The following is a 15112-nucleotide window of genomic DNA, read 5'->3' as shown; positions in this document are numbered from 1 at the left end:
ATTGCATCTTTACACTATGGTTCTATTCCTTTATTATCTTAATTATATAACTGTACACTATATTGTGAGTACTTAGGAGGCCATATTACACAGGTATATAAATGTCTCTTAATTTAACACAAATTTTCTGGTGTAAAAGTTTGATGATGCTCTCTTGCAGTTACATCCCGTTATCCTGCCTATTTCTCAAAAACTTCCAAAAATGCTGATCACTCTTTCTATCAGTATACATCATCATCTATAATTTTTCTCTGCTATGCTTCTTAACTTATTTATTTGACTGTTTCACTTTACACTTGAATATGGTATTCCTGGCCTCTCTCTCAAATACTTCCATTTTAAAAAAAGGCAGATAAATTTCTTTATCAAAATCTAGTGCTCAAAACTTCACCTAACATTTCCAAATTGTTTCTCTTTTTATATATCTTTTACAATACCCACATACCTTCCTTATTCTATACCACATAAACAAATGTTCAGTTCTGGGATACTTCTCATTATCAATTTATTTATTTAACCTTTCATGTAAAATTACTATTTCCATTATTTCTGATTCCTGAAGGCAACATATTTATCAATACATGACATGCAACTCATACATTTTGATTACAGTATATACACTGGCATCTCATTTTATACTGGTATACTTCACCAGTTTGTATTACGCCACTGTTTTGACCAAGATATCAATGCATCCTACCAGTAACCTAATCATCAGAGGATAAGCAGACCTACTATCATTTCTTTTATCTCAATTATTTCTTAAGCACCTACCACTGTCAACATGTCTAGTCAAATAAAGCATAGGAAGCATGAACTATATAAGCCATGATCCTGTCATATCCTTCACTTTCTACTTACCTCATATTCAACCACCATATACATGTCTGCTAAGATTAAGCAAGCTGATGTGGTCAGCACACCAAATCTTCCTTTCATACTTTTGTATTTATGGACATAGATTCAAATATTCACACCGCCCACTAATCTTCATCCATCTGTTCTCAATATCTAGCTTTCAATACTCAGCTTTGAGTACAGCCAAGGCAGCTATAAGTGACCTTTTAATGATATCAAGTATTTTGCTACTCCCTTCAATCTATACATGCTGGTATATATTTTACATACAGTTAAGAGTGTTGAGAATTCAAATATTTACACATAACTCTAAGTATCAAGTTTAATATGCTTTTTTATATGCATAATCATTTCAGTAAATTATTATTAATTATTTTAATATCAAATGAATTTCATGAGTAAATTATACCATGCTTCACATAACTACTGTAAATATATAACAATATGATTAGTCCTTTACTATTTGCTGCAACATATCTCTAAAGAGACATTACAATTTATTTAAAGCCTTATACTTGAAAAGATTTATATGATAATTTCATCACATTCTGTATTATCTAAACAGCCACAATAAATGTTATTTCAATATAGATACAGTCTTCGTGAATGGAGTAGAACAGGACTTCCAGGATGGCTGCATACTGATCAACAGCTTTATTTTTCATGCTGTCCCAGTGTGAAAAAAGAAACTGAGAAATAAGGGTCAATAACTCTTCCAGTTTTAGCAAAGTCAGTTACTAGCTGGTAAGTACACTGCCTGGGTGTCAGCAGTGAGGATGCTTAGAGAGCCTGAAAGAAAATCAGCTAGACATGGTGAAAAGAAAACACTGACAGGGAAGAATCCTGCGGCTGTTCATCAACATGCAGTTCAAGCTGCAGCCTTGGTGCAAAACATCGCTTATACTGATCTAGAGGAAAAATAAATTGAATTTGCTCAGAAACAATTAAATAAATAAAACATTGAAGGAGTATATCAACTAAAATAACATAAGGCTAGAAACATGGAAGAAGCTTTAAACAGCTATTCAGATAAACTGATAAAACTGCAAAAATCAGAGGTTGAAATAAAGAAAAGGCTGGATGAGTATGGGACATCTCAAAAAGAGAAGTTTCAAGAAGTGGTAGAGTTAGAGGACAGACCACAAAAGAAAAACCTGAGATTTTCTGCTATACCAGAGAAACTGGAAGGAACAGCCAGTATTAATTTTGTGAAAGCGCAAATAAACAACTGGACTTGTATTCCACAGCAAGATTTGTTAATTGAAAGGGCATATAGTGTCTATGCTCCTAACCTGCCAAGATCTGTATTAGTAAAAATGCAATCACATCAGCAGAAAGAGCTGATCCTGACAAAAGTGGCAGAAGGGCAAAGTATTAAAAATTGGATATAGTAGAGTATTTGTGGAAAATGATTATTCACTGTACGCCAGGCAGAAAAGCAAATTTATCCCAGCAATCAGGAAATGTCAAGAGGCAGGAGTGAGATTCAAGCTATTGTATTCAACTGTCTTCAGAATGCTTTTTTCCTGGAGGATAAAAATATTTTTTTATGCAGAAAAGGCTAAGGAGGAAATACAAAAGTTTGTCCAACAAAATGTGAGCCATCAAACAGAAGGTGATTCTGCTTCTCATTATTCTGATAAAAAGCTCATAGAGAGACTTGACCAGTAAACCCTTTTGCAATATTCCTAAGGAAAATGTGTGAAAGACAGAAAAAAGCATAGAAGTTGACTAGGACAATCAGGAAAAGCTGATTTAAGGGGCAATAAAAGCCAGAACACTTTTTTAAGGCTAAATGTTAATGTTTTCTGAAAGTATACAAGCTGTTTTTCACATTGGGTGGGGGGTAAAGATAAGACAAAAACACTCCATAGGAGCACAGGCTGTCACATGCATCTTAGCACAGATGACCTTAATTTTAGCTTAGGTAATATCTGCGATTGCAGCTGTCGATTTGGGGTGATTATTCTATTAGGAGGGTTAAACTTTATTTTTTGAAAATACACATATTTTTGTGCATTTCTTTTAAGTTAACAGATTATGGAGGTGCTTTGTTTTTTTTTTAAGGTGTTCATTAAATAAAAAAGTCCTGTAAAATGTGACATGAGTTCAAATAGTGATGGCAAGAAACAACTGCATAAAATATCAACCTGCTAAACATTAATGGATGCATGTAACATAAAAAGATGGAAATAAACATTTAAAAAAGCTGTCATATATAATAAGTGGGAATCATAACATCTTACCATACTAGCTACTTTATCCATATTATTTTGGAATGTGAATGTCCTTGTAGGTATAGACAAAAGGGAAAGAGTACTGAATTGTATTAAAAAATGCATAGTACAAATATTAATGCTACAGGAGACACATTTGGAAAGAAGTGGGCATGTGAAGTTGATAAAGAAATGATTTCAGGATGGATATTCATTAGATTATCAGGGACAATGGAAAAGAGTGACACATATTAATTAGTACAGGAGTTCCAATAGTGATAGAAGAGGGAAAAAGAGATCATAATGGTAGATTTGTAGTAGAAAGCAGCTATAGCGGGGAGGGACGGATTAAGCAGGCATGTATTTGTATTTAACCTAAAACTGCTATTACGGAGCTTAAGAAGATCTGGGATAAAATAATCAGCTTTCAGCAGAGGATGTTACTTATAGGTGGGACTGAAATTTGATTTGCAACAGAGAGGATGTATCTGGGGGACCTAGAATGGAAAATATAGCAAAACGTTCTAAATTTCTAAAGAAATTTATGAACATATTTGATATGGAAGACATGAATTTAGTAGTCAGAACTTGGAGATAATTTAAATATTATTCCCCAAGGTACAATAATGTACAACAACTGGACTAGACTAGACAGAAATTATATTTCACAGGAATATGTGCGTTTAACTGAAAGCTTCAGCACACATCCAATAATGATTTCAGATCATGTGCTAATAACAACTAAGATACAAATTCAGGCTAATAAAATAAAGATGAGACACTGGCACTTCCCCACCTGCCTGTTAAAATGAGTTCAGTTTAAGTAATGGTAGTGGAAATTATCTGAGAGTTATTAGGAAAGACAGAAATTTCTTCAGAAGTTATAGCTAGTAAATGGGATAAAGTGAAAGTTGAGTTTAAAAACAGGATAGAAATAAATTAAAAAGAGATGTGGTTAAGGAGTAACATGAATTATTAAGAGGGGCTAACAATGGTTAAAGTATTGCAGAATAAGGGAAATCTCACAAAACAAGAAGAGCCACAACTGCAAGGTGCAAAAGAGAAAGCATGGAGTGTCAGGATAATATGCATGAGTTTAGAAGGATTACCTTTAAGCAACTGTTATTTGTTAATAACCCCAGAGCAGAAAAACATTTAGCACAATGACTTAGGCAACAGAAAGTAGAAAGCGTTGTTGGCAAACTTAGGGAAAAACAATAAAAATAAGCAGAGATCCTGTCAGGCTATTTGAGATACATTGGAATATTTTGGAAATTATATGAATATTTGTACAGAGCAGAGAAACCTGGAAATCAAGAAAGAGCACAAAAGGAAAGATTTATGGAAGACTTAAGTATACCAAGGTTAGAGGTAGATGAGGTAGAGGTAAATGCAGCTCAACAATTAACTGTTAAGATAGGAGGAGATGAGATAAAATGGGAACATACAATCAATCTGCAGGAATGTCTCAAGGAATAGATGGTATTCCTGTGGAAGTTTGGAAGCTAGGAGGGAAGAAAGTGATAAAGATCTAGAAAGTTTTGCTTAACAGTATTTAAAAAGGAGGGGAAGCACCACCATCATGGAAGAGAGCTGGGGTGGCTGTAATACTTAAAGACAGTAAAGAACTATCAGACCCAGCTTTGTATAAGCCCATTGCAATTTTAAACCACAATTATAAAGTGTTTGTGTATATAACAGCTAAAAGAATGACAAATGTGTTGACAAAATAGATAGATATGGATCAATGTGGTATTCGGGCAGGGAGACAAATATATGACAACAATAATAGAACAGTGATGATCCAGAGGGAAGCAGAGTGTAATAAAATACTGTTGTTGGTGGTGGTGGTGAGGGGGTGTAATTATAAGGCTATATGAGGAATTGCAGGCAAAAAGGTAAAGTAGGAGGGTTCCTCTCTGGCAAGTTGCATCTGAACAAAGGAACCAGGCAGGGGTGTCCTCTTTCTCCTTTGTTATTTGCTTCATATTTAGTGCCATTGGTGAAGAATATAAGTGACTCAGAAATTTAAGGATATAATTGGAATGGTAATTACGAAATGTTGGCTTTATTCTGCAGATGATATTATTTTGGAACATCTTCAGACAGTTTCATATCTTCTGGGGATATAAAATTAATGCAGATAAAACAAAGACTATAGCTATAAACTATGTATCCACACACAAATTGGTCTAGCAATGCCCATATGTATGGGGACATAATAAAAAGAAGTATTTAGGAGTATGGATTAAAAAGGATTCTGTTATGTCAGCTAAGAATATGTAAGAAGAAACTAAGCTAAGGATAATATAAGAACTCAGAAACTGAAAGCTCTTGTTTATGGATTTTGGATGCAGATCCTTAAGGAAAATTAGAACAGCCATACAAAATATTATATACATAAAGTTGCAGAAAGTATTCTAAGAACTTAGCCAATACAAGAATGGAGAAAGGAGATTTTGCCAATAAGAATGATTGCAATTATGGTACAAAGAACAGGCACTAGGAGGCTGTGATTTATTGGAAAAAAAAATGGCAAAGGAACCAAGGTATTAGGAGCAAATAACTATGTAAGGAAAGGCAATAGAATGGGAAGAGGCCAAGAGCATGTTTGGACTTCAGGCTAGAGACTGCCCTCCCCATCGGGGATTGATATCAGAGTATAGGCAAAGAGAAAGAAAGAGGAGAATCCGAAGTGAAAGACATGCTCTGCTAGAATTTTTAGTTGAATCTAAAACAGAAGCTGCTTTTAAAAAAGGATAATTAGTAGGGCATAAAAAATATTGCATGATAATTATAAGAATCAGTCAGAAGAGGTTAGAAAATATTGGAAAGAGAGACTGGATAAGCAATTCACAAGGAAACAATTGGAGGATATCTCTCTCTCTCTATATATATATATATAAATATATATATATATATATATATATATATATATATATATATATATATATATATATATATATATATACATATATATTTGGGTCTAGGACATACGCTTGACTAGCATATGTCCGAATCACAAAACATCAAACACACATACACGAAAGCGCATCAACATCAAAAAGCGCTTCCGTGTATGTGTAGTTCAAAAAAGAAAATCTACATTTCTGCAGTGGGGCTTTGCCCCCCTGCAGCCCCCAAACTCCCCCTACTTTATTATTCTCACTCTGAGATCGCACTACAGTGGGGAAAAGGGAATTTTCCCTTACCCGCACTGTAGTCCAATTTACGAAACAGGCACACATACACGGAAGCGATTGTCAATGTTAAGCGCTTTTGTGTATGTGTGTTCGGTGTTTTGTGATTCAGACATATGCTAGTCGAGCATGTGTCCGGATCCTATATATATATATATATATATATATATATATATATATATATATATATATCTCCCAAGTATGCAACAAACTCTGGAAAATTTAGTGCTTGCATAGGTATTTTTATACCCCAAGCAGACTCTAAAGAATATTTCTTCAAATAGATGGGAAATGTTGGAGGTGTGATGAGGAAGAAAGAGGTAACTAGGAACATATGTTCTAAGAGTGTAATGAGTTGGTAGACTTAAAATTTACCTACATAGTACTCTGTTAGAAATATTGGTTGAGCAAATGGGTGTAACTAGGGAAATGATTTTTGGAGCTGGGATACAAGATCTGAATTGTCTAGACATAGTAGGTTCTTGCTACATTTAATTCTGGTGGTTGCCAGAAAAGCAATTACTAGAAAATGGAAACCAAAGTCCAAACCACCTTTATTTGAAGTACTGAATATTATAACAGAGATAAAAAATACTGGAAGCAGGATCTTTAGAAATGGGTGGGGGCATATTACATAGAAAAAATAGAAATTGTAGGAACAATACATGTAGAATAATGTTTTGGAGGAGACGGAGTGAGATTTAAGGGAAGGCAATAATTAAGCAATTTATGTAATGTTGGATTGATGATAGTTATACAAAAACAAATGATGTGGATACTCTACAAAAGTGCCTTACAGAAACAGATGCTTGGTGCCAGATCCATGGGCTCAAGCTCAGTGCCAAGAAATGTATAGTTAGCCCCTTTTGGAAAAAACAAGTACCCATGAATTACCACATAGGTGGCAGTACACTAAACACTGAAAGTGTGATAAGAGACTTAGGGACACAGGTTGAGAGTGGTCTCACCTTTGATATCCACATCACCACAACAGTCAGGAAATCCTTCTATGTGGCACACCTCATCACTAAGGGCTTTTCATCCAGAAAAAAGGAGGTCATTGTACTACTGTACTCATCCCTCATTAGACCCATTATGGAATACAATGACCCGTTTGGTATGTACCTCTCAAGACATCTGCAAACACTAGAAAGGCCGCAGAAATACCTCACTAAAAAAATCACAGGTCTAAAGCAGATGCCCTACACTGACCACCTTAAAAATCTCCAGCTATACTCTGTCGCATATCGTCTACTCACTCAGTGGCGATCTCTGCTTAACATACAAGGCCATGTCAAACCCAGAGCTGTTGGACATGCTACACTTAAAAAAATCCCAATCCCTCAGAGCCACATGCGCCAGGGATCTAAACCTTGTCATCACAATAAACAAAACATGCTGGAGGGATAAGTTTCTGACCCAGGGACTCCCCAGACTCTGGACTAGACTGCCTATACATGTCAAGCAGAGCGCCTCTTTGACCCTCTTCAAAAGGAACCTTGACGATTTGATGGGAGAAAGTAAATTCACCCCGGGGATCACGTCAGTCACCCTGCTAGACAGGGGTCCAGGGAAGTAAACAGTGTTGGAAGAAATAGCCACGGAATTGTTATGGCTAGGCTTGTATAGTCAAATACATCCAAAACTTCAAGGGCACAAACACGACAATCGGAGCCGACCTCTCTACTAAAACAGCTTCATTTCAAAGACATAAAAAAGTACAAATGGCCAGTAAGCACTTTCACATTATAGTAAACGCTTCTTCAGACTTTCAACTGCCATCTTATCAAAATTATATAATTGAGGAGCCAATCATCTATTACTTCCTCACTCTATTAATTAAATACATAAGTAAATTAATTAAACAAACTTGACTAGTGTTTCAAAAATGCATAAATATAAAATATACAATGAATGTATGTCTATATATCTGAATGCATATAAAAAATTACCTAAATACATATATAAATAACTTCAATGAACTGCATATGAAAGCATGCATATATAAAACCATATAAATTATGCTAAATGGTCTGCATGACTTAAATTAATATATAAATAGTCTATCATGCAAAAAAGTGCTTTAGTGGCATTCTATCATTTAGACTTGTATAGTCCCTAGGGCCGATAGCCTAGTACTAACCTATGAACCTATGAACCTATGTGATGTATAATGTTTGAAACTAAGAACATGATAATATGGCTTGTTTTCTTTTATATTAATGTATGTTTGTCTATGTCTTCAGTGATAATTTAATAAAGATTTGAATCTAGTGCTGTTTAATATGCAAACTAGCAGCTCTATGCTTGTCTCTGTGCAATGGCATTGTTTTAGCCAGACTATGTTACAGGTTTCAATTTAAACTGTAGTTTTATTGATAAACAAGGAGGTGACATCTAAGGTCACCAGAAAATCAGAAGATATTTCACGCTCTCGTGACGTATATTCTGTTAGAGTTTCAAGAAAATGTTGAATGTCTTTTATAACTGTATCAGTTTTTACAACTATCTGTCCAAGATGTTTTTCAACATAAACAGATGCTGACTCTGTCAGCCAGCCTTTGCTGGCTACAGCTGGTCTCATATCAGGATTCAACAGACTCTTGTGTACCTTAGGTAGACCCCCTTATTGTAGGGACTAATGGTTTCTCAATTAATATATATTTATATAATTCAAAATCTATTACATTGCATAAAAACATGTCATACAAATCACTCTGCACATCTCTTATAATTTTATCTAAACGCATAATATTCAGAGATAAATACGTATCTAAGTCTCTCAGCATCTCATTCATTTTACTAATGTAGAAATGCGTATCCATTATTACAATTGCACTGCCTTTGTCGGCTGGTCTAATAACAATTTCATCATTACTCTGCAAATTTTTGAGAGCTTCACACTCAACTATGCTTAAATTATAAAAATCTTTTTTATCAGCCTTCTTTATTAAATCTAACAAATCTCTCTCACAGGCTCTTTCAAATGTTTCTAATAAAGGATGTGATGGAGGTACATATGTAGAAGGTTTCCTAAAACTTTCTGCTGTTTTAGTCATAATCTCACCAAATAACATATTTAGGCTTACCTTTCTAGTAAACATTTTAATGTCCAACAATAGGTCTATGTAATCAGCATTTTTCGTGGGTATAAATGATAGTCCTTTGTTAAGAAGTTTTGTTTCCACTTCATTCAAGTGGTAGTTGGATATATTTATTATTAAACTAGGTTCACTTGTCGCAGAATCTTCTTTTGAAATTCCAGCCGTTCTTCTGATGATTTGTGTTTCTTGACCCTCGATTGTGGGCTCCATCCTGGCTTCTGAAACTCCTTGAATGGTAGTGGAAAAGGAAAAAACAATGTTTCATCATTGGATGTTGTAGCTGTCTCACATGAGATAGGTTTCTTCTTCCGTACATCTTGTATGCTGGTTACACACGTAGATACAGCTTGTGTATCTACTAGTTCACTAGGACGTGTAACTGTTCCCTCTATCTCATCTCTTTCTGCGGCATCTATTCTATCATCTGATGCCGTATGACGTCCATCCATTGCTGGTGTATGGTTAGTGTTAGTGGGTTGGGTCAAATCCCTGGTTCTAACTGGCTCTCGTGGCCATGAGAAGACATTCCCCTTCTGGAAATCTGAATAATCTCTTTCAAGCTTCTTCTTCTTAGTTTGCATTAGCTTGTTATCAAGCAAGCTCAAACGTGTGCTTAGTTCTGCTAAGAAATCATTCATTTCAGTAACTGAAATCATGTTCGTTAATTCACGCTGTATTCTAACGGCTTCATCTGACAGCATGTTCTCAATATCAATGTATTGCTCTATAAGTAACCGCATGTATGAAAAAACGGTGTCAGTATTTAGATGTTGCCACTTCATAAGTAGATTAGGGTATGTATTCCCAAACGTTGGCATTTTCAGTATTCTAAGGCCTCTCGGCACAATTTTGAAACAGAGACACACCTCCATATGCCGCTTCTGCCATTGCATATGCTTCAGTTTATCTAGGTTGTTATCTAGCTTCCTAGTGAGCTGTATAACATTTAAATTATGTGTGCTGTTTGCAGTTTGACTAGTGTTCACTGTTAAATCAGTTCTCGTTAGTTTTAATAAAGGATTAGCTTCTTCTTTTAGCAATCTAACAAATGGAACGTCCTCTCTTCCATTGAGGCATCTACATAATACCAGATTTGCTGTATTCAGTTCCATACCTGCGGCCTCTCCTGTCATGTTCCTTCGCTGTATTCCACAAACCAAAAACTAGCACAAATACGAACACTGCTCAGGATAAAGCACCCTCGTGAAGCAAAGTATAAAGTCATATACATCCAAAACTTCAAGGGCACAAACACGACAATCGGAGCCGACCTCTCTACTAAAACAGCTTTATTTCAAAGACATAAAAAAGCACAAATGGTCAGTAAGCACTTTCACATTACAGTAAACGCTTCTTCAGACTTTCAACTGCCATCTTATCAAAATCACAATTTATATAATTGAGGAGCCAATCATCTATCACTTCCTCACTCTATTAATTAAATATATAAGTAAATTAATTAAACGAACATGACTAGTGTTTCAAAAATGCATAAATATAAAATATACAATGCATGTATGTTTATATATCTGAATGCATATAAAAAATTACCTAAATACATATATAAATAACTTCAATGAACTGCATATGAAAGCATGCATATATAAAACCATATAAACTATGCTAAATGGCCTGCATGACTTAAATTAATATATAAATAGTCTATCATGCAAAAAAGTGCTTCAGTGGCATTCTATCATTTAGACTTGTATAGTCCCTAGGGCCGATAGCCTAGTACTAACCTATGAACCTATGAACCTATGTGATGTATAATGTTTGAAACTAAGAACATGATAATATGGCTTGTTTTCTTTTATATTAATGTATGTTTGTCTATGTCTTCAGTGATAATTTAATAAAGATTTGAGTCTAGTGCTGTTTAATATGCAAACTAGCAGCTCTATGCTTGTCTCTGTGCAATGGCATTGTTTTAGCCAGACTATGTTACAGGTTTCAATTTAAACTGTAGTTTTATTGATAAAATTATAGATAAAATTTACTTTCTTGGCAATCGTGTCTGCATAGAGCACCGCTAACCTCATGATGTAATAATGCCAAAAAAACTGGCTGCTAATGTAATGCTACAACAAAATAACTAACGCTAATGTAATACTACAACAAAACAACATAAACAAACTACCTGGACAAGGCAATTTCAAGTATTAGGGACCTTTAGAATGATTTAAAGGCAAAATCAATAAATAAAGCAAAAATTAAACAGTACCACTATAAACAGTTACCTGAAGTGCAAAGCAGTAAAATAGTAGGATTAACTTAGGACCCCCTCAGAGTGTGCCAAGGGCACTGAGCAGATGGGAGCTCTGGGAAAATGAGCAGGAAGAGGTTTATTCATGTGCAATACTGGTTTGGTGAGTGGGCACTTAGTATCATGGATTTATGGAAAACTATGGGTGGAAAAGTACCTAGGTTACACAACAGACAGTAACAATGAAGGGGGGAGACTTTGGAAGTCAGATTACCATAAAGGGTAAAATAAATGTCCTGCAGAAGGGAGGCAGTTTACACATTTTGCAAGGTTATACGTTTTACAAAAGTGTGTAGATCTTTTATAAAAAAAGAAATGTACTTGCAAAACATGTACAGGACATGAAAAAGAGCCATATGTTAATTCAGAGCAAAAGGACACTAAGACAATACACTAGATCAGGATTTTGCAACATTCTATGTTTTTCTTCAAAAGTGTTTCATCCTGCTAAATAATGAGAATGGAGCACAGCTTAACATTATTCCAGTTAGCGTTTTCAAAATACTTTAGTATTAAAAAACTGGTACATCATAAGAACAGAAACCTGCAAGATAGTAACACACTCCTTCCCATCTAAAAAGTCAAACAGATGAGTCCAGAAATGTTGGTATACAACATAATACATCCTACCAATAAAAGCCACAGACAGATGGAAAGATACAAAGCAAATACAGCAGACCCAAAAACAAAAGACTGCAATCATAAATTAAAATCATCCCAGCTGTCCCCAAAAGTAAATATAAACCATGGAAGAAATTCTATTTCATTTCTCATTTCTACTCAGCTAGCACAATGACTCAGTTTATCAACAAACAACTTTGTATGAAGTAGACAGAAGAAATGGAAATGGCACCATCTGTGTTCTGCAATGAAGAAAGAAGTGGGGGGCAGAGAAAAGAACAGATAAATAAGAAAGAAAAGTATCATAAGGACAAGTAAGTGCTAAACTCTGGATATAAGTTATAGCCATGCTTGTAGCAACCCCAAGTTTAAATGAAAAAGCAGTTATAAAACCCCCATGATCTCCATTAAACCAGAGAGAAAAAGAGATAAGAAGGAGTTAAACAGAGTTACCATGGCTACATTATGCCAATATCCTGAAAATAGAATTCCCACCAGAAGATTTAAGTATCCTGTCCTAAGATGAAAATATGAAATGCTAAGTGCACCCTTAATGGCTGCTCATGATATAAGTATTAGGATTCTTTTTGACAAATTAGTGTGGTGAGGTCATTCCAAAAATCCTGATATCCTAAATAACTCTATTCCATAAATCAGTTCTTATGTTCATAGATCCATTGGTACTTACTAGACTTTTGATCAGTGAGGAGCTTTTGAAGCCTAAAAAAGCATTCTCAACAAGTATATAGTGAGTAACCAAGAGTCATTTTACATGTTACTCCATCCATAAGGGACAAAGGTGCTAAACCAAGGGTGAATTTGCTGTTTCCCTTTCATTCGTCCTGAATACTATTTAAGAGCAAGAAATGTACTTTATTGCATGTGGAGAAAAAGATGATTCCAGACAAGTGGGATACTCTGTGATACATATCTATCCCTACAACATGTCCTAAGTTTCAGAAGAGACTAAGATCTCAGATTTTGGTGTTTATGCCACCACTGGATTTCCAGATGTGCAAGAAAACTGAAAGGATGGAGATGGTTGAGGCTGTGCAAGTAAGGTAAAGATTGCTCCTCAGGAGCATGCAAGATGTTGAGAAAAGTAACAGGCCTTTGAGATGGTCTGTGTAGCTTTTATGATGGGAAAGCAATGTGGTCATTCAAGTTGTATCAAGTGTCTGGACAGGTACGTACTGAAGAGGACATTATACTCTATGATCAGCCTATTAAGTGCCAAATACAGTGGACTGGTCACATTCCTAGACCTGAATGTCATACCCTTACTAATAAACTATGCAATGAATAAGGACTTTAAGTTACAATAGCTGATACATGGTGAGCAAATGACAGTTCATTGTCTACGTAGGTTCTCTAACTACTGGATCAATTTCAGGGTTGTGTTATCGATGTGATAGTTACAAGAGATATCATGCTTGCTGAAGGATACTATTACGCATGTTTTGACATTTTCTTTCAGGCCATGATCTTGACACCTAAGTTATTTATTTAGGAAAGGCCCTCTTGGTGGATCTTGGTATCTTGATTTATGGTGGCACCAAGTTTACAGTACTCTCCAAACATGATAAGCCATAGATCCTTAATATTAGCTTTAAACACCAAGAAGTAAATGCCAACGAGGAGTGGCCTGAGGACTGAACTCTGGCGTACACCACTAGTGACAGATTTTTTGAAGGAAGTAGTCAGCAACCAGCATAATTAATTGGGATCTGTTAGTGAAGCAGTCTGCTATTCAATGAGTTATATAGGAATTAACATTTAACTGGGTGAGTTTATCAACTCTACCTGATCACAGCATGGTGTTAAATGCCTGTGTGAGGTCTTGGTGTGAGTTATGTTCCAATTTTTCCTCATTCATTGCTTCATTCACCTTTTTGAAAAAAATTGATCAGGTTAAGTAGGTAGGGTCTGCCCTTGACAAAACTGAAATGGTTAGGGTCAAGACTTTGTAGATTTCCTTTGTCCTTATTTATTAATAACTAAATTATCCCTTCCACAGCCTTACAGATGAAGCTGGATGGTCTTATGAGCATATAATTACCTGGGTCTGTTGATGCCCCACCTTTATGCAAGGGCATGACTGCTTCTATCCTCCATTCATCTGGCACAAAGCCTGTTTGCAGGCTTATATTGAATAGCTTCTGACAGGTTCTGTTTCAGGCTGACCAATAGACATTTCAGTATGTTATTCAGTCATATAGAAGCAATGTTCTTGGCTTTGTGCATGCTTTGAGTACTCGTTCGTGGGATATTTGGGGAGGTGTAGATGCAGGTATGCGATCCGGGAATATCGGAGAAGGTGTGTGAAGTCAAAGCTAAATTTATCTGGTAGTATATTGGCTATGTCCTCTGGGAGTATTTTATCATCTAGTAATTACTATGTACAGAGTTGAGCACTATTCCTGAGTTTTGTAACATAATTAAAGAAGGCTTCATGGTTGTCTTTAGTATGGGGGCTATTTTTACCTCTTATCCAGCTATGGTGGATTTGATTAGGGAACGGAATTCTTTGTTAACAAGAACATTATTGGTGACTAGAGAGTTTCATTTATTTTTGCATGCAATGAGCTTTTTTTTCTTTTGTTGATCTTGTTTATATTTGGGTTCCAACTTTGGGGTTTATTTTGAAATTTAGCATTATATTTACTTAAGAGGCAAAAAAGATTAACCTGTGTAGCTATTTATATATATATGCATAGAATTTGAAGATAAATTATTCTGCATACAAAGAGGGGGTCATCAGATAGGAAGGGGACGTTGGATTTAACTAGGTTATCACTCAGTTTTACTATATTAGCTTTAGCATAATCTTTGAATGCTAACGTATTT

The sequence above is a fragment of the Protopterus annectens genome, chromosome 6.part0 (assembly GCF_019279795.1).
Source record: "Protopterus annectens isolate FY-2018-M chromosome 6.part0, PAN1.0, whole genome shotgun sequence".
NCBI classification, from domain to species: Eukaryota; Metazoa; Chordata; order Ceratodontiformes; family Protopteridae; genus Protopterus; species Protopterus annectens.
Note: the sequence above shows the minus strand (reverse complement) of the source record.